Source organism: Narcine bancroftii, chromosome 9 (genome assembly GCF_036971445.1).
Source record: "Narcine bancroftii isolate sNarBan1 chromosome 9, sNarBan1.hap1, whole genome shotgun sequence".
NCBI classification, from domain to species: Eukaryota; Metazoa; Chordata; class Chondrichthyes; order Torpediniformes; family Narcinidae; genus Narcine; species Narcine bancroftii.
The window spans coordinates 114,895,012-114,922,339 of NC_091477.1; the positions used below are offsets into that span (position 1 = coordinate 114,895,012).

Consider the following 27,328-nt stretch of genomic DNA (forward strand, 5'->3'; position numbering starts at 1 on the left):
CTCAGAATAAAAGGATGTCCCTTTGGAACAGAGATGAGGAATTTTCTTCAGGCATAATTTCTTGAGATGCAATGGTGATGCTTCAAATAACTCCACAAACCTGGCTTCAACCCTGACCTCTGCTGCAGGTTATACGGAGCGTGCATAAACTCCCTGTGACTGCGGGTTTCTACTGGATGTTCTAATCTCCAAAGACATAATGCTGGTTAGGATATCAAGCTACTGTAAATTATTCCTGGAATAGATGGGTAATGGGCAAAACAGAGGGATTTTAATGAGCTTGTGTGAGAGACTTTCTTTGGCTTGGCTTCACGGATGAAGATTTATGGAGGGGTATGACGTCCGATGCAGGACAGGCAGGCACGGTTGCAGAGGTTGCAAGGGAAAATTGGTGGGTTGGGGTTGGGTGTTGGGTTTTTCCTCCTTTGTCTTTTGTCAGTGAGATGGGCTGGGAGACTAGGTCACAGGAAAATGTACTGAGGAATGAGTTTCTGGAATTTCACTGAACATCGGCATGGTTCTAACTGTAAAGAAATCTGGTAGAAATGGTAAAACAGCCGTATTCCGGTTTCTTTTCCCTTGCATTTAGTTTTGGAAGTTATTGCTGGGCACAACAGTTGCCACCAGGATTAAAAGTTTTTAAATGAAATGGCAAGATAATTTATATTTTTAAAAAAAACCACTGCACATTGCAAATTTAACAAGGAATTCTGAAGATGCTGGGGGGTGGGTGGTCAAGTGCAATATGCAAATGAGCTGTAGGTCATGGCAGCATCCATAGCAAGCAAAGGGTGATGAAGGGCCCAAGCTCAAAATGATGGTTATCCTTTACTTCCTGAGGCTACTGTATGACCTGCTGAGTTTTTCCAGCACATTTATATAGTGCACTGAACATTGCAATTCAATTTCGATCATGGCATTAAAAAAATGATGCTGAAACACTGCAGATATTTTGAAAAGTAATTGACCAAACTCAACATTCAGATGCTACTGATCCAGAATTTCCTTTTTTAAAAATTTCTGGGAAGAGGTAGTGTAATGAATTATAGGATAATTACAGAAAAATTGAAAAATATTCTGTCCAATTAGCCTGGTTCTCCAGCTCCTTCCTCATAACCCTACAATTCTTTTCTCCTTCTACATCCATTTGATTACCCTTTGAAATTGATGATATTATTTCCAGAATCCTTTCAGGCATCAAATTGAAGATCATGATTATTCACTGCATCAAACATTCACAGGACTGAATCTTTGGATGAAAGGGCTTCCCGATGTGAAATACCTTGGTTTATTAACTTAGATTTTCTGGAGTTTAGAAGAATGAATGATGATCTCATTGAAGTTATAGACAGGATAGATGCTGTGAATCTGTTTCCCATGGTTGAAAAGTGTAGAACAAAGGATCATTGTCTCAGGGTATTTGGGGCTGAGATACGAAGGAACCTACTTACCCCATGGAGATGTGAATTTTCTTCAAGGGAGTGTCTTCAGTATTGAGGTTTTTGGATATAAATTTAAGGAAAGGATAGGAATAAGACAGAAAATTAAACTTGATCTAATAGTGCATCCATGATCCCATGGAGATCAAATCAGAGATGAGTTTTCCTTATTGATTTTCAATTTCAAGGACATACGTCATACCCATTTATGGGAAGATCCTGATGGTTTGCATTACCGTTGTTATCACTCAGATCTTCCACTCTTGCCTTATGTGCTTAGAACAATATAATTTAGGCTTTTTCCCATTGTTCAGGTCATGTTCACTCAGAAGAACTACATGAGATAATACTCGTGATTAATCAAATGGATAATACCAGATACTAATTCAAGCCATATCTCAATGAAGCAAATGGTTTAATCTGCTTCCATTTATATATTTAAAGCTGATCTTTCACAGTTTCATGAAAACATCAATTATAATAACTGGAACCAAAATTGTGAATGTGCTATAAACACGGTCCTGTACTGTATTTAGCACCACAAGCAAAATTGCTGTCCATATTATTGCTAAAACTAAGATACAGTCTTAAAGAAAGTAATGGCTTTACTATTTACATATTTATATTCTTTTAGATATTACTGGACAACAAAGATTTTGCTTCTTGAAACTTTTGAGTTTATTGTAAGGATTTTGGGCTGTCGATCACTAAAATCACCTTAACATTTTCCATTCAAGTACCTTATTTTAGATATAACCTATATTTATGATTTCCTGTCATATTTTAAGTCTACTTCAAGCATATAAAACCATGAAGTGAAACGATATTGAGCATTCATTTTCTGTATTTGCACTTGGACTTCTTCCCCGCTGATCTCGGTGCGGTCAGTGACGAACATGGTGAAACGTTTCATCGGGACATTGTGACCATGGAAAAGTGGTATCAGGGCAATTGGAATCCATCAATGCTGGCTGACTAGCATGAGCTAGAAGGGCCAAAGGGCCTGCTTCTGTGCTGTAATCAGGAATGTAGCTGCACAAAATAGCCCCTTTGACAGGGGTGGCCAATACATCACAATAAATAGTGACAAGGAGGTGTTGCGAGAGCTAGCCTTGATGGCCGTCTTGTTGAATTTGACACTGTATAATTGAGAGTGAATGTTAAGACGAGGACGGAGGATGAGTGTACCAAGCGTAGAAGAAACAGATGTGTGCTCCTTGAATGTCTGGAGTGGCGGCGGCAGCTCTGAACGAGTGGGGGAGTCTTCAAGTGGCACTCCCCCTTCAATGCCATGCCTGCTATACCCTAGATATGCCCCTGCCTGTAGTGTTCTGTGGTTCTCTGGTTCTATCTATTGTTGGACACTGACAAGAGAGGCATCAGATGCTGAGTACAAATGAAAATCAACAGAAAACATTTTAGGTCAGTTAAACTAATGCCATGTTTTTGCTCCGTCGTTGCTGTGGCTATCTCTCGTAGTCAAGGAAAACAGCCTTGGTTTCATTGATCCACAGAGCGAAGATGCATGTATTTGTTGAATGTTTACTTGATGTTGCACTCCAAGAAGCCCACAATACCTCACAAATCAACCAACTAGTTCCAATGTCAGGAAAACCACAATGATGGGAGCTGATAGATTTGTTGCAACCTTCGTCCGCCTTCTCAGCCATTGCATTCAGAGTAACTTCGTCTGCCTGCTTTACCATTGAGGACTTGGTTGGACTGTTCTTTGTCAGGGATCTCACCCTTGACCTTACCACCATGGGTGGCCCTACCAGGAGCATAACCCCAGATGGTATCACTCTCAGGATTTCGGGACCACACAAGCTTCTCCACCACAACAAGGTGACAATCCATGGAGAAGATGTCAGCATCTTTATGCAAAATTCAACAAAAGTTCATTTAATATTTCTCCAGCTTCCTGTGTGAGTGCTCAGCTTGAAGTTGCCTATTATAATCTCCAATTTTTTTTTAGGAAGCAAACTTGCTAAATAAAGTTGTTGTCCAGTGTAAGTGAGATAACTAGGGCGCTGTGCAATGCTCATGTTACTCTTTGTTTGCCTTTCAATGTATTATTCATGTGACAATAAAAGGAACCTTTGTACCTTTGAAATTTGGTGCTGGGGGAGTTTTAACTGTGTGAGGTAGGGTAGAGACTGATTGAACTATGTTGGCTTATTAAAATCTGCCAACATGCACATATAATGCAAATCCATAGAGCTGCCATTGGAATACAGGTTGGCAATTTCAAGGTGATGATTTCCGTGAAAAACAGTGCCACCAGGAGAACTGAAGTTAGTAGGATCCAAGGAGAAAATTCTCCATCGGCTAGAGCCATACTTTCCACAGAAGAAAATTATTGTGGTTGGTGTGGATTCATCATGCCCCAGGACATTGGAACAGTTAGTTTACTTAAACACACATGAAAGCTTACAATTAGTGCTTGTCTTTAAGTAAGGAAAATCCTTCTGAGAAAAATTGGTCTTGTGCTGTTGGAACAATTCTTTGGGTTGTTAATTGGGCACCAACTGTGCGTTGTTCCAAAAATTCAGACAGAAATAGGACTAAAATCTCAAAAAAAACCTGTCTTGCTGAGACATGCCTTTATTTATACCTAAATCATAGAGTGGATTTAGAGAATAATATGACTTGTGAATCAAAGTTCAAAGTTCAGATTTATTATCGGAGTACATACAACCCTGAGATTCTTTTTCCTGTGGGCCAGGCAAAATTTCTACTGACAGTACAAAAAAAAACTGTACTCCAGAAAAGATACGATGCAAAAGAAAGAAATGTAAACAAGAAAGCAGGGCAAATAAACTGTGTAATACAGAAAATAAATATTCAAAAATAAATAATGTGCAGTCCTTAAATGAGTCTATGAGGTTGTTGTTTAGGAGTCTGATAGTGGAGGCATAGCAACTGTTTCTGAACTTGGTGGAACAAAGTCTTGTGGTATCTATGCCTCTTTCCTGATGGCAGCAGTGAGAACAGTGTTGCAGATCCTTGATGATTGCCTCTGCTCTCTGAAGGCAACGTTCCATGTACATTTTCTCAATGGTGGAGAGAATTTTGCCTGTGATGTCCTGGTCTGTGTCCACTATGTTTTGCAGGGCTTTGCACACAGAGATATTGGTGCCCCCATATCAGGCCATGATGCAGCCAGTCAGCTCTCTGTAGAAATTTGCCAAGGTTTTCAATGCCACACCAAACCTTTCACTGAATCACTGTTATTTGCTGGTTCATTTATGCTATCATAACGCTTTTGTTATCAGTGCTTAGTCTACCTATTATTTTCAATAAGTTGCTGGATTTTCACTTTTATTTTCCTGAATTCCTGCAGAAGGTGAGTAACGAAGCCACGTCAGAGGTTCAAATCTGGAGCTTGGGTTGTCAATTATTTGGACTGGACTCTGTGTGGCTGCAGAGGCTGCGGGAAGCGCTGGAGGTGAATCTACAGACACTCGGTGACTCTGGGGGCACTCTCCTTTTCTTTCTCTGACCGTAGGAGACGCTTCAGGCAATTCCTGCCTACAGCAGGCACAATGCAATTTCATGTAATATGACGATAAAATAAATCTTGATCTTGATCTTGAAATGCCTTGACCTAATGTAGAAGGCAAAGCAAGAAATAAAATTGTGCTTTATTTTTGTTTAGAGTAAATTGTTGTAAGAGATACTAAAAACTCAACATTCTTTTTTAAAATATTTTGTTCTAATTGCCATTTTGTCCCCATTCTTCCAGTCATTAATTTGGACATTATTTTTTTAAAATTAGATTTCTGCCATCTGATTTGACTCATTTTCACTCACTTGAAGTTTTATGACTTCTCCGTTATTTCTGCTTTTTCTCAGCCCACGAACACTTATCAGAATCAGAATCAGAATTATTGTCGTGAACATGTCTTTAAATTTGTTGTTTTGCAAATATTGTTATAAAATTAGATTTATAAATAAATAAAGTGTGCAAAAATAGGAGAAAGTGAGGTAGTACCTGTGGCTAATTATCCATTTGGAAATCTGCTAGCAGAGGGGAAGAAGCTGCCTGACATTGGGTGTTCATCCTCAGGCTCCTGTACCATCTTCCTGATGGTAGCAGTTTGGGAGGGCATGGCCTGGGTGGTGAGGGTCCTTGAGGATAGAGGCTGCTGCCTTAAGATACTGCCTTTTGTAGATGTCCTCAAAGGAGTGGAAACTGATGCCGATGATGGCACCGGCTGAGTTCACAACTCTCTGTAGTTTTTTTTTCTTGTCCTGTGCATCAGCACCTCCATAGCCAACAGTGATAAAACCAGAGAGAATGCTCTCTACGGTACACCTGTAGAAATTCACAGGAGTCTTTGGTGACATACCCAAATGGCCTCAAATTCCTCATTAAGTATAGCCGCTGGTGAACTTTCTTCACGATTGCATCAACATGGAGGCCACAGGATAGATCCTCAGAAATGTTAATACCCAAGAAACTGAAGTTCTTAACCCTACCCACTGCTCACCCCTCGATGAGCACTGGTTTGCATTCTCTTGATTTCCCCTTCCTCAATTCCACCATCAGCTCCTTGGTTTTGCTCATGTTGAGTGCAAGGTTGTTGTAGTGGTGCCATTCAACTCGCCGATCTAACTCCCTCCTGTACACTTCCTCATTGCCTTCTGTAATTATGCTGATGACCCTGGTGTCAATCGTCAATTTGTCGATGGCATTTTCTGGTTAAGGCAATACAAGGGTCTTCCCATCATTCCAATTGCCCATAATTGAGCCCCATTGTACCATCAGTGGGTTAGGTCACAAATATATTTTGAGCTTTGGAATCCAGGAAAAAAATCTTTTGAGCCATGAGATGCCCACTTTCATCAAAAATTGTCTCAATGATCTTGCGCATTACACAGGCCACGCAGCATCCAGAGGAAGTAAAATGTATCCAAGGTCTGGGGTTTGAGCTCTTCATCAGGAATAAGAAAAATATTGGCAAATACCTGAATAAAAAGGTAGGGGAAGGGTGGAGGAGGAGAGGAGGGAGGAATGGAAAGGGGGAAGAGCACAGACTAACAGGTAAGAGGTAATAGGTGGATCTTGTTGTTTTTGGTCTATAGGTTATCATATGAACATTCCTTTCTCAACAGCCACAGAAGAGAATTAACCCTTCGAATCTCATTTTTGTAGGAAAATGACCATTTCAAATAGCAACAGAAAAGTACTGCAAATAAATTTAGGGCTATATTGATGTAAAACTTGGGTTTATTGATTGAGAAGCATTCGTTTTAGTTTTGCAGGTTCTCTAATAAAAGTCACTCTAATCTCTGTCAGATATACTACCCTATGGAAGTTGAAAGAATGTACTCAAAATCTCCGAGAATATGTGCAATCTTCCCATTAACTCCTAGAATTTTCTGGCGTGTCCACTCAAAAGTGAAAAGAAGCATTTGAGATGTCATTGAGAACATTAGTTCATGTTTTGAGAGCCACAGATCCCCTCTGTGAATGACAAGAGGGATCCACTACCTCATAAACCACCAGCTGCTCGCCCCATCAGACATCTCCTGTCCTACCTTTTGGAAGTGCCTGCAACTGACCATATCCTTCATCTCAGAACTCACAAAACTCAAATGGAAACAATTAATCTTTGATCCTGAGGGGATTGCTGAGGAAGGAGATGACCCGTCTAAAATGTATAACAGAGAGAAGGCAGGCAAATGAAAAGCCAACCTTAACAATAAAATGTTGGAATTTTACAGTAATTCAGGGACACTGTTTAATTGAAAAGCTGTTTCTTTCTCAGTATGTGGTGCAGAGTATTTCTAGCATTTTCTGTTTTAATTTCAGAGGGGAGGCATCCATGGTATTCAGTGTTTGTACATTGATTAAGATTGAAGGCGAACCACTTGGCATTATCTAATGCATCTTACAATGCACTCACCACTAATAATTCATCATGTGATTGACTCAATGTAGAGTATGTACAACGCACATTCCAGGGAAATCTGGAACTACAATTGTAAATGAAACTATTGCTATTCAATGTGGCGCATCTCTGTGACCGAGTCTGAAAGGTCACTTAACAGAGCACGGTGGGTGCCTGGAATGAAATGTGGCAGATGCTCAACATTGAAAAAGCTCTTAGGTAGGCAGATAGATATAATAATGTGATGGGCTATGAGGGAGGAAAGGGTTAGATTAATTGTAGAGTGGGTTCATATTGGAAGGCTCAATGTAGGCCAATAGGCCTATGCTGTGCTGTTCTATTTTTGATGTTGTAAAGGCAAATCTCCAAATAGTCCAATTTAGGAAATGGAGAATTCGCTAACTTTCAAATGCTTTGCATTATCAAGAATTACCAGGCATAATGCACGGATCATTTACCTTTCCTACTTGCCCTCATGATTGCTTGGCTTCACATTTTGGAACTACCAACTCTTATGCACCATTTGAGACTTTGTTTCCTCATGTCTTGGTATGTGAGATCCGTACTTCACTGCAAACTTTGCTACAAGCAGATTTTGTTTAGGTTAAGAAAACATCTTTAATGAAACATTTTGGGCAAATACTCTTATTTTTATGATCATGTATTTCATTATTGTGCAGCCAAAATTGTCTGATTGGAAAACTATGTTTTAGAACCATAGAAGTATAGAAAAGAGGCCATTTGACCCTTCTGGTCTGTGTTGACCAATAAAACTAGCTAGTCCCACTGACCTGCTCTCATTCCTCAACCCTCCAGTCCTCTCCTAGCCATGTATTTTTAAAACTCAAGCTATGAATAACTGCTTTAAAATGTAATTTTGCCAACTCTTTCCGTGTAGTTTTGAGTTGCCGAAACAACCGAAACCGCGGGGATCTGTGGAAGCAGCTTTTGAATATATCATGTATATTCCCCTTTATTTTGGTTTTACATGAGTATAATTTTAGGAGTAATTTCAACAATTCATTTGTTCCTTTGGCTCTTTTTGCCTTCTGCTGGGTGACTGACATGCATGAAGTATTGGTTATGACCACATGTGAGCTGAAAATAGAGGGTAATCCCTTTCCGTTACAGTAATTCACTGTGCTGTCCACAAAATCACATGCAAAATTAATGGCATCTGCTGTTCCAGAGAATCACGTGCTCACTCCTTCTTCTGGCAATGGACATTGAAATGCCACCAGCCTTCCTTAATAAGTGGATATAATTGACTATCCTCATCCAGCATAATGAACTGTGAGAGCTTGTAAATATCTACAGTCTAATCTGGAAGGAGCCAAAAACATGCATGTTTATTACCGCAGTTACTTGATAGCATCTGCCAATGCAGTCCTCACCTTGTCTTGAGGTTTCAGCCATGACTGTAATAGGATCAGATTTCATCAAGGATATCTTGATTGAAATACAGGGGTCCCACATTTGTTCTTCACTGTGATTCAGAAAGATGGATATGCAAGGAAATTCCTGAAATTTCTCAATGCACATACCTCTAAGATCTGAACTGTTTTTTTCCCCTCCTTCTTCCTTTTCGAGCATATTGTCTATGCATCCTATTTATTCACTGGGTTACATTCTATCCCGAGACATATCCACACAGGGAACAACAGTTTTTTACAGAAGCTTCGATGTCAGAATAAAGTCCATTAGCATCTGCCTTGTGGACATGAAGAATTATTTTTATTTTTTTATTTTTCACGCTATGAACCATACTGACCAAAATACACACAAACATTCCCCTCTTGAGTTGCAGTATCAACCAGCACCAAAGCCGCCACACAGACCCCTCAGAGTCATTTTCTCCCCTTTTCCCCCTCCCTCCCTCCCTCCTTCACCCCCCCTCCCCACCCACTCAACATTCAACATATATGATACATTAAACCCATTAAACAATGTCGTCACACTACGTGAAGAACTTTAAAGGGCTCCAAAAACACCAAACATTTGTATTATCATAGTCACAGCCTGTAGAAGGCTATTAGCAACTAAGCAGGCAGTAGTTTATGATCACTTTAAATAGAACCATTGTAGTATCATTCTTGCTGGTGAATGTGTGTTCAGCTGTGCAATGTTGAAAGAGAGAGAAAGTAAGATATATCTGCCTTCTTGTAACCACCTGTTCCATGTTTACAATCATAAACACAAAGAAATATTTGGGCCAGAGATGGTATTAATGTGACCACTGCAACTAAAAGAGACCTAGATATTATTAAAAAAATATGTGCTTTGCCATTTTTTTCCTGCTATCAAAGTGTTAGATACTTCTCTGTATTAGGATATCTACTTTAGATGCCTGTTGCCGAATGCCAAGCAACTTGGATCAATCCAGAATCAAATTCACTGAACAAGAGAGATTTTATTCTACAAAAAACACAGAACAAAAGCAAGATATACTGGGTTTGAGATATTGACTACAATTTTCAGTTGGTTTTTTTTTCCAGAGTAAAATGGACATAGCGAAAAGGGATTGGATCCTGAAAATGGTTTTATTATTTTTTAATTCTTGAATTCAATCTACTGCATAAGATTTGTGAGTATTACATGCTTTTAGTCAGGGACAGAGCATTTTCCAGAAAATTTAAAGAAAAAATATATGAAAACATGAGGACTTGCTGTAACCTAAATTGTAGAGACATTATTGTGTACTTGCTTAAAAATATTATAATTCCAAGCACATTTTCCTTACCAACACTGCAGACAAGTTTGGATGACAATGACATATTCATGTGTAAATATTTACTTCTGTCTTTATTATACAGGTGTGTTTGTAGACAACTCTGAATACTTATGAGTTCACTCTTTTGCTAAAACAGCGGTATTTACCCTGTAAGGTTGTGTCAGCAACTAAAGTGAGAAGGAAGTTACCAAAAAAATTGGCCAGAAATTGCCCAATTCCATCTGTTTCCCATGCAAATACTCTTGTGGTGTTGTGATTATTTACCAATTAACTGTTTCTAAGTGAGGTGAAAGGAAGATTCCTTTTTTAAGGGGAAGGGTGAAACAGTCGATAAGTACCAGCATGCAATATTTACATGAATGGAATCTGTACACACTAATTCACGCATATCTCATCCTTTAGCGGCATGAATATTTCTCCTCCCACGCATTTAAATAGTTCATAGAAAAAGCTAGATTACCAGTGAAAAATATTGCCTAGTTAGGAAGAAGAAGAATCTGACTGAGGCTAGGATTTTGCATAATGACGATTTCTGCTTTTTTACATTGATTCTTAATATTCCCAACTTTGGAGGCAGAAGATTTTGGCTTCTGATTACACACTAGATAGAGATCTGAGCACTAAAAATCTATTCAAAGACTTTGGGTGAAGTGCCGACAGAATGCTGCACTTATAACCATATAACCATATAACTGTTAACGGCGCGGAAACAGGCCATGTTGGCCCTTCAAGTCCACGCCGGTTCACTTGCCAATGCCCCGGGGCAGTTAGTCCCAACAGTGTTTACATAGGATGGCGGTCACTTCCGTGAGGCCTTGGCAGGCTGCAGGAGTCTTCGTGGAGTGCCCAGCGTCGGGGGTCTGTGTGGCGGCTTTGGTGCTGGTTGATACTGCAGCACCCCACCCTCACTTCTTTGCCCTTGTTTCAATCATCTCCCTCATTTTTTGGTTTTCTCTTGTCTGCCTCAGTCTTCTCAAATTGCAACCGCTAGCCCATGAGTCCGTGCCGCCCAATTCACCTACATCCCCAGTATGTTTCAAATGGTGGGGGAGAAACTGGAACCCCTGGGGAAAACCGATGCAGACACGGGGAGAACGTACAAATCCCTTACAGATAGTGCAGGATACGAACCCAACTCCTGATCGCTGGTGCTGCAAAGGTGCTGCGGTAATGGCTACGCCAACTGTGCTGCCCCAGAGGCGTTCATCATTTGGATGTAATGTTAAATCAAAACCTTGCTTTCATTCTGAGGTGAATGTAAAAGATCATGTTTCAAGAATTCACAGAACAGGGAATTATCAGTGGCCAATATTTATCACTCAATCAGACTTGCTAAATCAGATCGTCTGGTTGTTATCACATTGCTGTTTGTGGGAGTTTGCAATGCACAAGTTGAAATGTAATGCACTTGGAGCATCCTGTAAACTCTGAGAGCTGAAGTATGAATAACAATGATTCTTTAATCTTTATGTTAAAATAAAATGACCTCTAGGATTCAGCATCTGAAAAAGGTTTGAATACCTTTTGACAATCTATTGCTACTCGAGAAAGACAAATACCTCCCCAGTGGCCAACACGAGGAGTATGGAAATTCCCATAAAAAGGAACACCTGATTAGAATTGCTGCCAGATTTTTAAAATCTGTAGATTATGGAGGGTTGATTATTTGCATTTACTCTGCATTAAAATAATAGTGCCCAAGAATGAAACCTTCAACATAATCAGAATTACAGTTCAGTTCACATATTGTTTATCCATGACACAGCCACAGAAAATAAGTCCAACCAGTTACTTCTTGAGGTTAAGTTGACTCACTGCTTTCCTAATCTTCTAAGACGTTGGTAGTCTTCATGTGCAACAGGTGGAATATCTTCCATATGCAAGGTCTGCATTTACAATGTGTCAGTAAGGTCATTACTGCAATGGTCAGCAGGGCACCTTGTTATAAAGGCTTTCCTCGAGCCCAGCTGTACTAACAGTTGATCAAACAACAGTTTAATGCTTCGACTGGGTTTCTAATGTCCTGGGAGTAATAGTCTCCACACTTGTATGGCTTTGAGCATCTTCAGAGAGTGAAGACATTTACCGTAACAGGAAACATTTCCATTCAATGAATATGCAGCTGCTATCACCGCTTTTGATCCAAGCGCTACCGCTGGTTCCACTGTGCTTCAGTGATGTCATGCTGCTACACATCGGTCTCCTTTTCTTCATATCCTCTTTTGGCTTACCAGCATTTCTATTGCATACATTTTCACTCACCTTTTCTCAGCCTTAGTTTTCTGATTCTCAATTATTTTTAGTTCCAAAATGTTCATATGTACCATGAATACAACATATACCTAATTGATTGTTTTCATCCTCTATGTCTTCGTAGCAGTTCCTTCACAGATCCATCTCTATTCTTGTGTCAATTTTTCCAACTAAAACAGACACAAATGGCTCCAGAAAGTTTCATTATACCCGTCCATTTCTATTTCAAACTCATGCAATCGTAATATCCTTGAAAAGAGTCATAGTTTATATAATAAGAATATTGTTATTAAGGGATTTGATTAATTATTTATATTGGTCTGCACTATGCACCTTCTTTTTCATCAAGGCTCCAAAAGTTGGTCTTAAATCAAGCGATCAACGAACATCATTTTGCCACGAGGTTGTGCCACATTGCATTATCTAGAGCAGTTGTTCTCAACCTTTTTTCCACTCACATACCACGAAAAGTAATCCTTCTGTGATTAGTGAGGGCAAGTCAGTTGAGAACCACTGGATCTAGACTAACTTTCAAGTATGGACATAAATGACATTTTAGTGCTTTGCGTCTCAAACACAAATGCCCTTCTGTTTCCTGACAAGTATTTGTTCTCTTTATAGCAAAAAAAAAGGTGCCAAAACTTTGCTCCACATGATCTACAGCCAGAAATACAGGTGCAACATCTGAGCCAGAAGCTACCTGAAAATTTAACTGACTTATACATTTGCATATGGGAAAAAAAAAAATTCCTACTGATTTTTCCAGAAGAGATTGGGAATCATTCTGAACCATGTAATTTGAGAACAGCAATCACTTTCTCAGCCATTGGCAGAGCAAAGCCACCAGGCCCAGTCAGCAACAGGACTTCTTCAAGGAAGCTGCAAAGATCTTCCACAACCTGATACTTCAGCTTTAGCTTCCTCATATACTGTCGTTCTAATATACTGAGCCACAGTCCAGAGACCCTACTGTAGGTGGGAACAACTGTAGCATTTAAAAGGCTGTAGGTGCAAGCACATCAATGCTTCAGATTGAAAAAACATTTTGGTCCCTGAATGACAGGAAAGGAAGAGGCGAAAGGAAATTATTGTATTTCCTGCAGTATTATTGGAAGTGCCAAATGATGAGAATGTGTTGGTTGGGCTGAAGATTGGGTTAGAGAGTTGGAAAGAGAATAAACCCCATGAAATACTGGAAGGACAGGGGAGATGCATATATGTTTAGAGATTGAATTTTGTTGGAGAATTAATTCTATCATTTAAGCCTTGAATAAATTTGATGCCTGAGTATCTGCAATGTCCTGAAATAGACAATTGCAAAGATGCATTTTCTCATTTCTAATTTCTTTCTGCAATGGCTTTCATGAGACTATGCCACCAAATTTCACACCCTCTTGCTTCTTGCCTGTCAACCTCTATCTTGTCATCTCCCCCTCAGAAACTTGTGTTTGAAATAATTTCTCCTTTTAAAACACAGTATATTTTCAAAAAGCTTAATTCCTCTTCATTGTAGATTCCATTTTAGTGAAGCAATGATTGTTTTGAGGAACATCATCAACCTGAAATCTTAATACCATCTTTCTTGTCCAGGTACTGCTTAAGCATTTTCTGTTTTTTCAAAAAAAAATTCTTTACATGCAGTGACTAAAACTGCACTTGGCACACCCAATAAGCCAATACCTAATATTATCACATGAATACTTCCTTGCAATTGTGCTCCAGCCTCACTCAAATAAAGGACAATTGCCTTCATAACTGCATGTTAGAGTCATAAAGAGGATGCAGTACATGAACAAACCCTTTGGCCTATCACATCTAACAACAAGCATTCAACTAAATCTATCCCATTGCAGTTCACTCTTCCCATCCCACGTTCTACCGTTCAGCTGTATATGAGGGACAGGTGTAGAGGGGCCAATTAATCTCCCAATCTGCCTCTCTTTGAGATGTGAGAGAAAAATGGAGTACTGTAGGAAAACAAACGTGGCAACATGGGGAACGTGCATATGCATACCTGGAAGTTTATTTTCTGCCAGAACCAACTTGTTGACATCCTACCAACATTGAATGCTATGACACAAATGAAAAGAGATTGTTTGTTTTATTTGTCCCATTAAAGGGGATAACCTTATCTTTCTCAAACATTCTTCTTCTTTCCTGCTCATTTATATTGGATGTAGAAATGGATTTCACACATATTTGGAATACCCAATTGTTACTGTATGTCATCTAAAAATTGCAAATCTGAGTCATTTTGTTTGAAAACACCTAATATATTTATATATTTATATTCCCTTTATACATCATTACTAGTAACTTGTGCTTTCATATAACAGCCACTGCTTCCAATTTCATTTGTGCACTGCCTATTGGGAAACTGGTCAACTCTGTTTAACCATTTTTTCTCTGTGGCAGCCACAGAATCTACTTTAAGGAAGAGGGAAGTAGGTGGGGAATGGAGCATTGAGTTCATGAGGAATGGGGAAAGGGAAATGAATGAGAGAAAATGGGAGATTTAATTTTGACTATTTAATGGTATCCTTACACTGGAACATCCTGATTGAACATGAGTCCATGTTACATCATTGTGTTCGTTAGGGCTACAGATCACAGCATCTACATCTTATGGAATCTTTAAAGTACATCTTATTGGCAAAAGGTAGCAACTTAAATTCAAAAGATTGCTGGCAGATCTTTGGGACTATTAATGAGAGGAAAAATGTTAGACAATTTGGGCTGAACCCAGTTTTTTTCTTGGCCTTGATGAAGGGTTCGTCAACCTAGATTTCAGGCAAAAGTCCTGGGATCTGACTTTGGATTCTGGCATGGCAGTTGGTGCTCAATTCAAAAGCCGATTCTGGAATCAGGAAGTCTAATGGTGAACCTGAAAAACCATGACCAACTGTTGCAAAGACTTATCTGGTTCACTGATGTTCTGTAGTGGTGGAAATAGACCATTTGTCTACATGTTATTCTAGATCCACAGCAATATGGTTGATTCTTAACTGTCCTCTGGAATGGCTTATCAAGCCATTCAGTTGTAATAAATCACAAGAAAAGCACAAAGAAATAAAACTGGATGGGCACCAAAAATGGAAAGACCAAAAACTGTCCTGTTGGACCTGCGAATTTCTCCTTCTGGAGCACTGTGCCAGAATTGGAAGAGCTATCTCACAGACAAACTTCCACGGAATCATATTTTATACAGAATCATATGCAGGTAGACTGAAAAAATCAGGTTGGTGCTAGAAATCGGATATTCAGCCCCTCGAGACAGTCCAGCTCAGCTCAGCCCCATTTCCAAGCCTTCTACCCATAACCTTTGATGCCCTGGTTAATCAAGAACCTATAAATCTCTGCCTTAAATACACTCAATGACTTGGCCTCCACAAACATCTGTGGCAACAAATTCCACAGATTCACTACCCTCTGGCCAAAGAAATTCCTCTGCATCTCTGTTTGAAGTAGACTCCCTTCAATCCTGAAGTTGTGCCCTCTTGTTCTGGATTCTCCCACCATGGGAAACAACCTTTCAACATTTATCCTGTCCATGTCTTTCAACATTATGCAAATGTTTGACAGTATTTCCTCAATTTATGATTTTTCACAATATGGCCATTGATCTTTGAGTATGTCTTCAATTTACGCACTTTTCCACAATAATGGATGGCTTAACACTTTGCATTTGTAGTGACAAATTACATATATGCTAATATTGTGTCTTGCCCACATCCTTTGATTTACAAAATTTCGCTTGACAAATTTTGCATCCAGAAATGCGTCTGTTTGTAGATGGAAATATGATTGTAAATAGTTTTTCAGGACTGAAGGTTGCTAAGCTGGAATTATAGTTCAGTTTATAATTACACAGAAGAATTATGATATAAATTACAATATTATTAATTTGTGAACCAGTTCAAGTTTTTAATTCCTCTGATTCCAAAGTTCAATGTCAGAGAACATACATGACATCACATACAACCCTGAGATTCTTTTTCCTGCGGGCCAGGCAAAATTTCTATAGTCAAGAAAAGATGCATAAACAAAAGAATGAAATGTAAGCAAGAAGGAAGTGCAAACAAACTGTTCAATACAGAAAATAAATATTCAGTGATAAATAATGTGCAAAGAAAGTGTCAGATTGAGTATGTTGCTAAGGAGTCTGCTGGTGGAGGGGAAGCATCTGATCCTAACGTGGTACCTGTATCTCTTTCCTGATGGCAGCAGGGAGAACAGGGAGAACCTGGATGGGGTGGATCCTTGATGATTGTTGGTGGCCTCTGCTACCTTTGGGAAAATGGTACAGGAATCTCAATGCCACAAGGACAGCTTCTTCCCTGCTGCCATCAGATTCCTGAATAATCAATGAACCAAAGACACTGCTTTACTTTTCGTGCACAATTATTGTTATTATTATTTTTTATCGTAATTGTGGTAAGATGTTTATAATATGAATGTTTGTGCTACGATGCTGTCGCAAAACGTTGAATTTCATGTCTTGTTCATGACAATAAATCCTGATTCTGATTCTGATACCAAATCTCCACAAACTCCTGTGGAAGTAGAGGCGTTGACATGTTTTCTTCATGATGACGTTCATATGTGTGAAATCCATCTCTACATCCAATATAAGATATATAAATAAATGAGCAGGAAAGAAGAAGAATGTTTGAGAAAGGTAAGGTTATCCCCTTTAATGGGACAAATAAAGCAAACAATCTCTTTTCATTTGTGTCACAGCATTCACTGTTGGTAGGTCGTCAACAAGTTGGTTCCGGCAGAAAATAAACTTCCAGGTGTGCATATGCACATTCCCCATGTGGCCACGTTTGTTTTTCTACAGTACTCCATTTTTCTCTCACATCTCAAAGAGAGGCAGATTGGGAGATTAATTGGCCCTTCTACACCTGTCCCTCATATACAGCTGAACGGTAGAACGTGGGATGGAATTTACAGGAATATGGGAAGAGTGAAATGCAATGGGATAGATTAAGTTGAATGCTTGTTGTTAGACATGATAGTTCTTGTACTGCATCCTCTTTATGACTCTAACATGCAGTTATGAAGGCAATTGTCCTTTATTTGAGTGAGGCTGGAGCACAATTGGAAGGAAGTATTCATGTGATAATATTAGGTATTGGCTTATTGGGTGTGCCAAGTGCAGTTTTAGTCATTGCATGTAAAGAATGTTTTTTTAAAAAAAGAAAATGCTTAAGCAGCACCTGGACAAGAAAGATGGTATTAAGATTTCAGGAAAGATCCTCTGAAATAGTGATCGCCTGGAATTTAATTTTTTCTCACCCTCTGCACCCCACCCAATTATTACTGGATCATACACCTCTGATTTTCACCTCCTGAAGTTTACAAACACCTCCTTGGTTTTGGTGACATTGAGTGTGTGGTGGTTGTGAGTAGACCATTCAGCCAAGTTTTCAATCTCCCTCCTCTATGCTGACTTACCTCCTCCTTTAACACAATCCACTACCATGTAAATTTGTAGATGGCATTATTGTCATACTAAGTGTCATGTGAGTAGAGCAGTGGGGGTGGGGGGGGGGGGGTTAAAATGCAGTCCTGTGGTGCTCCAGTACTGATAGATATTGTGAAGTAGATATTCATACCAATCCTCACTTGAGGTGAGGAAATCCAGGATCCAAATACACAGTGGGGTATTGATGCCCAGATCTCGGAGTTTGCTGATCAATTTTGAGGGGATGATGATGTTGAATGCCAAACTGTAGTCAATAAAGAGCATCCTGATGTACGCGTCTTTGCTGTCCAGCTGTCCCAGGGCTTTGTGTAGAGCCAGTGAGGTGGCATCTGCCGTAGACCTGTTGCTGCAGGAGGCAAATTGGAATGGATCCATGTTGCTGCTCAGGCAGGAGCTGATATGTTTCAACACCAGCCTCTCAAAACACTTCATCACTCTGGATGTGAGTGCTACACAGTCATTAAGCATGGGCACAGGGTAGGGAAGGCGTATCAACAGCATTGCCAATGGAGAATGCTTGAAACATTGACAGCAATTTCATGCAATCAAAATGTTGTGGAGACTTTCACAGTTTAATGTCAATTATTGTTAGTTTTTTTTGATAATTATGATTTCGGACTTCATAAAACAAACTTAAATTAATTTACCTCAGGTAAAATGTGACGCATTTCTAAAAAAAAAACAATATGGCTAAAATTCCACTGGTCTGAGACTGCAATCATCTTTGTGAGGACTGTATTGTATCATATTTAACTAACAGCCAGAACACAATGTTATTAATCTGTCTTCACATAGAATTATCAAGACTGTCTAATTGTCTGATGGCTAAATCCTGGTATCTTCTGGGATATGTCAATAATGACGCTGAACTCATCCATTATTAGTCTGTCAGGATTTATCTTGTTAACTCTGACAGGAGTTTATTTGTGTGACAAGACAGTGGCAGGTTTTAGACAGCTGTATTGTTTAATTGCATCTTCTCAAATTGCAGAAAACACAGTGCAAAAATCTGTGTTGTTCAGTTGTTTAACAGCTGTGACCAATTCTTGAAGGAATATCCATACTTTAAAATTTTTTATCTTTCCTCTTTGGTATCCTCCTTAATCCCTGAATCATGCCCCAACCTCCTCTTCTGCTCCCTTCCATAACCTGCTCATTGAACAATGTAAGATTTATCAGTAAGTGAGTAACAAGCACTGAGGTTCTAACTCAGTGGATCTCAAACTTTTTCTTTCCACGCACATCCCACTTTAAGTATTCCCTATGCCATAGGTGCTCTGTGATTAGTAAGGGATTGCTTAAAGTGGGATGTGCGTGGAAAGAAAAAAGTTTGAAATTCGCTGTTTTAATCGTACCTCATTGACTCGTTATGTGCACAGTTTCATAACTCCAAAAGAAATGGCCCAATGACAATTTTTTCTCAAGCAAAATATTTCAGTAACCATTGGGTCTAGAGCCATGATTCTCAACCTTCCCTTACCACACACATCACACCTTAGGCAATCCCTTACTAATGACTGAGCACTGGTGGCATAGGGATTACTTAAAGTAACGTGTGAGTGGAAAGAAAAATGTTGAAAACCACTGTTTAACTGATATAATTTTCATTGACATTGTGATGTCACCTATTTCTTTTATCTACTTTGATCCAAACTCTCCTTTTCTGTTTGCAATTCACTTTAATGGAATAAGGAATTTAGTAGACTAGAATTCTCTTGTGACTAGAGATGGCCTCAGAACACTGAACAGATTGTTGATGTATCTGGCATACAAATAGAAAGATGCCAACAGGATTTAGATAAATAAGTAAAAAATTATATAGTTTTTCAAATCCAATTCTCTTCAACTTATTCTCAGGCAATCCATTACTCAACAATGGACTCAGAAAATCAAGAATAACAGTTCAGAATTTACAAGCAGTTGTTAGTTGCCCACTCTGCAAAATGAACATCATACAAATTAGTCTTGTGTGGTTTCCAAAATGTCAACTTACATTTTTCAAAAATCTCACAGTAGGAGATTTTCATTATATTTGGAATATTTGGAATAAAATAAATGATCAGGTTTGTGTAAGAGGGTCTATACCATCTAAAATGCCCCTGATACAAAACCCCCTTATAGCTTTTTCAAGGGACAATCAGTTTTTAAATATTTGGTTTCATAAGGGGATTGTAAATGTTGAAGATTGTTATGAAAGATGCCAATTAATGCCATTTGAGTAGCTGAGGAACAAATACGCAATACCGCTTAATAATCTTTTTCTGTTATTTTCAATTAAAATCATATTTGAGGGATAAACGTGGACCCACTATGTCTTTATCCTGTTGTACTGAAGTAGAACTTCTTATTAGGAAGGAATTGTTAAAAAAAATACTTCTATGGTATATTCATTATTTCAAGCAGGTACTCCCAAGCAAGGACTTCATAGATCTAGACAGGGATAGGAAGCAGACCTAAATGTTACAATTGATGAACAAATATGGGAACATTAATGTAGGGATTGTATTACAAACATTATTAATTAAAGATATAGATTAGTTCTACTTAGTTTTCTACATTAATTATATCTTACACCACAGAAGTTAAATAGATTGAAATCAGATTTATCAGGTCAATATTTTAGGTGTGGTGAAGATGTAGGATCTTTTATACATTCAACTTGGTCTTGTCCCTATATAAGGCCCCTTTGGGCAGATTTATGGAATTTTTTAAGAACAAGTTACAGAAATTGTCTTTCTGCAAAGTCCTGATTTATTTTTATTCAGAAATATTGAGGGTACGAGACCTAAATTAAAGCTATCAAGTTATCAATTTGAATTTGTTAAATTAGCCTTAGCAGTAGCGAGAAAATGCATTGCAATTACTTGGAAGTCTGATATACCTTTGGGTATGCCAAGGTGGCATGCAGAAATTCAAAGTTGTATACCTTTGGAAAAATTACATACATTTTGAGGAATAAATAGCCTATATTTTTGCAAGTCTGGCACCTGTACACCCAAATAATATGATTAAATCTGTAATCACATGTTTTCTATGCCTATAGACCCGTAAGGTTCTCCTCTGAGTGTTTATGAAGAATTTGTAGATATGTACTGGACAACACCTCTCTCTGCAATCCAAAAACTTTTTCTTATACAGTTTTATATATAATTTTTTTTTTCTGAAGGGGTTAGGAGGGAGGGGGTTATGGGGTGGCAGAAAAAACCATCGTGTATGTAACTTTTACCAGCTTTTCGTAATCTGTGCTATTATATTGATTATGACCTATTACATGTATGGAATTTTAAATAAAATATAAAAAAAAGGTGAGAAGTAAAACAAGAGTGAGGACATGGAGGTTCTTGCAATCTTGAGCAAAGTAAGGGTGTATAAATCCCAGAAAGGAAGGCTTGCAAACTTGCAACAGGATCAGAACCTACCGATAATATTTGTGTATAATGCGAAAATTTTTGTAGCAAAATTTGAGCTCAAAGTAGGGGGTGGGGGGTCACATTATACACAAGGTTATTATTTTAGTATTTTTTTCTGCCAGCTTTACTGATAAGTAAGATTATCAGCAGCTGCCTATATTGACGGCACCGCGACCCGGGCGGGCGAGGGACAAGAGAGACGGCACCGCGACCCGGGCGGGCGAGGGACAAGAGAGACGGCACCGCAACCCGGGCGGGCGAGGGACAAGAGAGACGGCACCGCGACCCGGGCGGGCGAGGGACAAGAGAGACGGCACCGCAACCCGGGCGGGCGAGGGACAAGAGAGACGGCACCGCGACCCGGGCGGGCGAGGGACAAGAGAGACGGCACCGCGACCCGGGCGGGCGAGGGACAAGAGAGACGGCACCGCGACCCGGGCGGGCGAGGGACAAGAGAGACGGCACCGCGACCCGGGCGGGCGAGGGACAAGAGAGACGGCACCGCGACCCGGGTGGGCGAGGGACAAGAGAGACGGCACCGCGACCCGGGCAGGTGAGGGACAAGAGAGACGGCACCGCGACCCGGGCGGGCGAGAAACAAGAGAGACGGCACCGCGACCCGGGCGGGCAAGGGACAAGAGAGACGGCAGCACGACTCGGACAGGCGAGGTGGGGAGAGAGACGCCAGTGTGACTCAGGCAGGTGAAGGAGGAGAGTTAGCAGTGTGACTTGGGCAGGCAGGGGAGAGAGACGCCAGCACAACTCGGGCGGGCGAGGGGGGGTGGGGAGAGACAGCAGCGCGACTCAGGTAGGTGAGGGGAGGGGGGTTGTATTATACACTGGGGTAAAATTTTTCTCCCTTTTTTCCTTTAAAAATGGGGGGTCGCATTATAAATGAAATGCATTATACACTAATATTTACAGTGCTCGAAAAATGGGCTGCTAAAGGAGAGATGAAATTTCATGCAGACAAGCCTGAAGCACAGTATTTCCCTTTGGGCAGATGACCAGGGTAGGAATTAGAGGGTAAACAGTAGACCACGGCAGGGTTTGGTAGAATAGTCCTCTATTCAGAGTCCTCTATTAACAGAAATATGGTTACTTAATTCTTTGAAGGCAGAGTCACAGGCTGATGGAGTTATAAAGAGAACTTTTGGTAAATTGGCCTTCATAATTCATAGCACAGAGTATAGGAGTTGGGCTGAAATGTTGAAATTGTATAAGCCATTGGTGAGGTCAAATTTGGAGTGTTGTATGAAGTTTTGATCAGTTACCTACAGGAAAGATATCAACAAGATTGAAAGTATGCAGAGATAATTTACAAGGATGTTGCTGGGATATGAGGAGCTGCATTATAGTATTGAATAGATGAGTATTTCATTCCCTGCAGCATCAGAAAACGAGGGGAGATTTGATTGAGTACACAAAATTATAAGGGATATAGACAGGGTAAATACAAACAGGCTTTTTTCACTGTTGGACAAAACGAGGACGAGAAGAGATGGGTGAAAGGTAAAATGCCTTAAGGAGGAACATTAGGGGGAATTTCTTCTTCAGTGGGTGATTTGAATGTGGAACAAACTGCTAGCAGGAGCAATGGATGTGGGTTCAATTTCAAGTGAAGCTTGTTTGGGTAAATGCTATGGAGCCTAGGAGCCTATGGTCCGGTTACAGGTCGATAGGACAAGGCAGCTCAGCACAGACCAGATGGACTGAAGGCCTGTTTTTGTCAAGTGTTCTATGGTTCTATAGCAAGCTCTTACATGGTGACAGAGCTTTTTAATGACATGAAGAGGTCAATCATTCAGCCCTTCATCAAAATAAGATGAAATCATTCACTCTCTCTACTTTGCTTCAAACCACTTAGACCCTTAAACATGTTACACAATATCATCAGGAAGTTATTTAGCCTTTCAAGCCTGTTAAAAAAGGGGAACTTTGAGGTCACCCACTTCCTCAAATGCACGAATACTGAAGCCATTCTGCCCGTGAGTCTGTTACATATGAAAACAGACTTTATGCAAGTCATGAGAACGTGGGTGGATTAGAACAAGTCTCTGAAAATCTACAAAGTGTAAGTCAAATCCCTACTGATCTATGCCCCATCGTAACCATTTACTAATTATTTTTTTATCATTCCTGATTGTTTCTAGTATTAATACATTTTGGGCAATTTAAAATTGTTACTATCTTAAAAAATAAATTCAAGAGCATTAAAATAATTAAAAAGACTTCAAAAATCTCAAACAATAACAAAAAACTGAACCATGACCTATGAATTAATTTTAGCCTGAGATAAATATGGTTTAAGTAGTTAAAGCTATTAAGATTTAAAGCTATTAAATCTGAGAGCAACAAGAAACAATCTGCTGGGCAATCTCAACAGGTCAAGCAGCATCAGTGGGAATGTGATGTGGACAGGGTGGGAGGGGTTGGACAGGGGCTAGCAGGGGATTGGTGAGCTGGGAATCTGAGTGGAAGACTGATAATCGACTGAACACTAGCCCTAAGCCACTTCTTTCTCCTGCCAATCTGGACAATGGAGATTCTGAGGAAGTGTTTTTAAGAGAGGATTACAAGGGGGCTGGGCTGTTAGATTTAAGAGTAGATTACACTGGAAGACTTGGAGAAAGGATCACGGGGTAAAGAGACAGGGGATTGTGCTCCAACATGAATATCCTCTGAAACCTTCTGAATTATATTTTTCACTCTTCTCTCACTTAAAACCAGAATTAAACAACAAATGCCATCTATTCACTTTAATTAGTGAAAAGGTGAAAATAGAAAATGCTGGAGAAGCCCAGCAGGTCAAACAGTGTCTTTTATGTAGCACAGGTAAAGGTACAGAACCGACGTTTCAGGCCTTTGCTACATAAAAGACATTGTTTGACCTCCTGGGCTTCTCCAGCATTTTCTGTTTTTATTTCAGCCATGGTGTCTGCAGATTTTGTGATTTATTGCATTTAGTAAAATGTATCCTGGTAGCATCACTGAAGGTTCCAGAAGAGAGCAATTACAACCTCGACAAGTCAACTTCGAAAATTAACTTTCTAAATAATTAGAATATTCTGGCTCTTTAAAAATGGTGCACATTGAAGTTAACATTGGAAGATAAAATGTAAGTTACCTCCAAAATGTTATTTTCAATAATACAGTACATTATCTCTTTGGCTGAATGGAACACCATTAAAAATTGTAGACTTCATCACTGTAAAGAAATTAATGCAATCAACATATATTTTCCTAATTTGCATTTTTAGGTTATTGTGTACTTGTTCATAGATTCATCAAGCTATGGGAGGAAGGAATTAAGTCTTGCTTAATGCCACGTTCAAAATTATCTTCCTTTGGTACCCATCGGCAGCGAAGAGCAGCGGTCATTGATAACTCAATATATGAATGATGAACACAAAATGGAGACAGGAAATGAACATACATTTGGCCTTAGAAAAGAATCACAGCAATTTTTTTTTGTTTCTCATAGTAAGGCTATAAATGAAATCGGAGCAGAAGTCAGCTAAGTGGCTTCTAGAGTCCATTCCATTGTTTAGTAAAATTGTAGTTGATCTGATCTTGACCTCAACTCCATTTTCATGCCCATTCTCATAATTCTTAACTGCCCTTTTGTCTGAAAATATGTCTCTATCAGTCTTGAACATATTCGGGGATTCAGTTTCCAAGGTTATTTGGAGTGGATAATTTAAAAAATCTTCCAAGAGAAGCTATTTCTGTTCAACATCTTAATTTTTAATGACATTGGCCAAACTCCAATTTAAAATCTTAATTTCTGGTTCATTACTTTGTTATTTTTCCTAATCATGTTGAAATATACAGTTATGGTAATTATCATCAAAATACTGCTCCACTGCACTCCATTCATGTGACCAGCTATACCCCCAAAGATAAGATCCAGTGATGTTGTTCCCTCATTGTTAATCGACAAACAAGTATCAACAGACCTCCAAGCCCCACCTCAAAAAACCACTCCCCTCTGAGCGTTTTACTCAAAGGCCATCCCAATTTACATGGTGAAATTGGAAATCCCTTGTATTATAATCCTATTTTAGTTTTTTAATTAGATTTCCCTATCTCCTTGCATATTTGTTATTCTACTTGACTATATAAGGCATCACCTAGAACGCTTCCACCAGCATTGTCTCCGCTCCATCCTCAACATTCATTGGAGCCTAACGTCGAGGTACTCGAGATGGCAGAGGTCGACAGCATCGAGTCCACGCTGCTGAAGATCCAGCTGCGCTGGGTGGGTCACGTCTCCAGAATGGAGGACCATCACCTTCCCAAGATCGTGTTATATGGCGAGCTCTCCACTGGCCACCGTGACAGAGGTGCACCAAAGAAGAGATACAAGGACTACCTAAAGAAATCTCTTGGTGCCTGCCACATTGACCACTGCCAGTGGGCTGATCTCGCCTCAAACCGTGCATCTTGGCGCCTCACAGTTTGGCGGGCAGCAACCTCCTTTGAAGAAGACCGCAGAGCCCACCTCACTGACAAAAGGCAAAGGAGGAAAAACCCAACACCCAACCCCAACCCACCAATTTTCCCCTGCAACCGCTGCAACCGTGTCTGCCTGTCCCACATCAGACTTGTCAGCCACAAACGAGCCTGCAGCTGATGTGGACATTTACCCCCTCCATAAATCTTCGTCCGCGAACCCAAGCCAAAGAGAAGAGAAGATAAGGTACGTAATTACTCCTCTCCCACAAGGTGACAATACTCTTTTTTGCTCCAAATCTCTACACATATAGCCTCATTTAAGAAGCCTGGGAGTTTTCCCTTAATACTAAAATAATGCATTCCTTTACAGACAGTGCATTTCAGCTTCTATTTGACATTCCCTCTGTCTCTCTTAAAAATTGTGTAGCCTTAGATACTCCTCATCTTTCAACCCTAATGATGGTAATAATATTGCTTTTCCATGTTTTAATAAAGCATTGTGTTTATCTATCTTACTAGTTAGACATCTTGCATTAAAATAGATGCAGTTTAGTTTTGTATTCCTCTTGTGCATTTACCCACCTGCTCTGCCCACTGGACTTCCTAACTTTACTTTTTCTAAGTGGCTGCATTTCTGCACCTGAACATTTACTCTGAGCCTTTTTCCCTCGCCAATTCAAATTAAAATTTTCTCAGCTGAACTATAAACCGCCCACAGGATTTCTGTGCTTATATGCAAACCATCACACGTGTACATCGAGACCTAAATGCTGTAGATGATGAAGTCAGGGGAGAAAATGCCTTGATTAAGGATTTTGACCAGAAATGCGGACAATTCTTTTTCTCTCACTAATGTTGCTCGACCCAGCTGAGTTTCTCTAGCACAATGGTTTTAAAACATTTTCTTTCCACTCACAGACCACCTGAAGTAATCCTTATGCCATAGGTGCTCTGTGATTAGTAAAGGATTAGTGGAAAGAAAAAGTCTGAAAAATACTGTTTTAATCATCCCTCAGTGACTCGTTATGTGCACAGATGCCTAACTCCAAAGAAAACGGCCAATGACAATTTTTCTCAAGCAAAATATTTCAGTAACTATTGGGTCTAGAGCAGTGGTTCTCAACCTTTTTTTCCCCACTCACATCCCACCTGAAGGAATCCCTTACTAGTCACAGCATTCCACGGTATAAGGATTCCTTCAGGCGGTCTGTGAGTGGAAAGAAAAAGGTTGAGAACCACTGCTCTAGCTGATTGTTATTTTTGCTTCACTTATTTCCGTCCCACCTTCCACAGTAGCAGTGCCAATCATCCAGGAACTTCCTGCACCATCACTTTAGCCATGTTTTCATCTGACCTATCCTTATACTCACTAACTCATGGCACTGGAAGCAATTCAAAGATTACTGGCACATCCTTTGAGGTCCTGCTCTTTAAATGGCTATCAAACTCCAAAACCATGCTACAGACCCTCATCCCTTCTCCTATCAATGTTTTTGGGAGCAAAATGTAGCACGACCATTGGTTGGCTCACTCTTCCCCTTCCCAACAACCTGCAGCTTCTAGAGACATACTTGACCATAACACCAGGAATACTACCATGGACTCATGGAATCATGGAGCAAGGAACAAGTTTGTCCCATTTGTCTGCA

General features: G+C 39.8%; 1 protein-coding gene across 1 annotated transcript in view; it reads right to left on the reverse strand.

Moving 5' to 3' along the window:
• LOC138743608 (zinc finger protein ZIC 4-like) overlaps positions 1-27,328 on the reverse strand; it is a 50,676-nt gene that overhangs the window by 10,787 nt on the left and 12,561 nt on the right.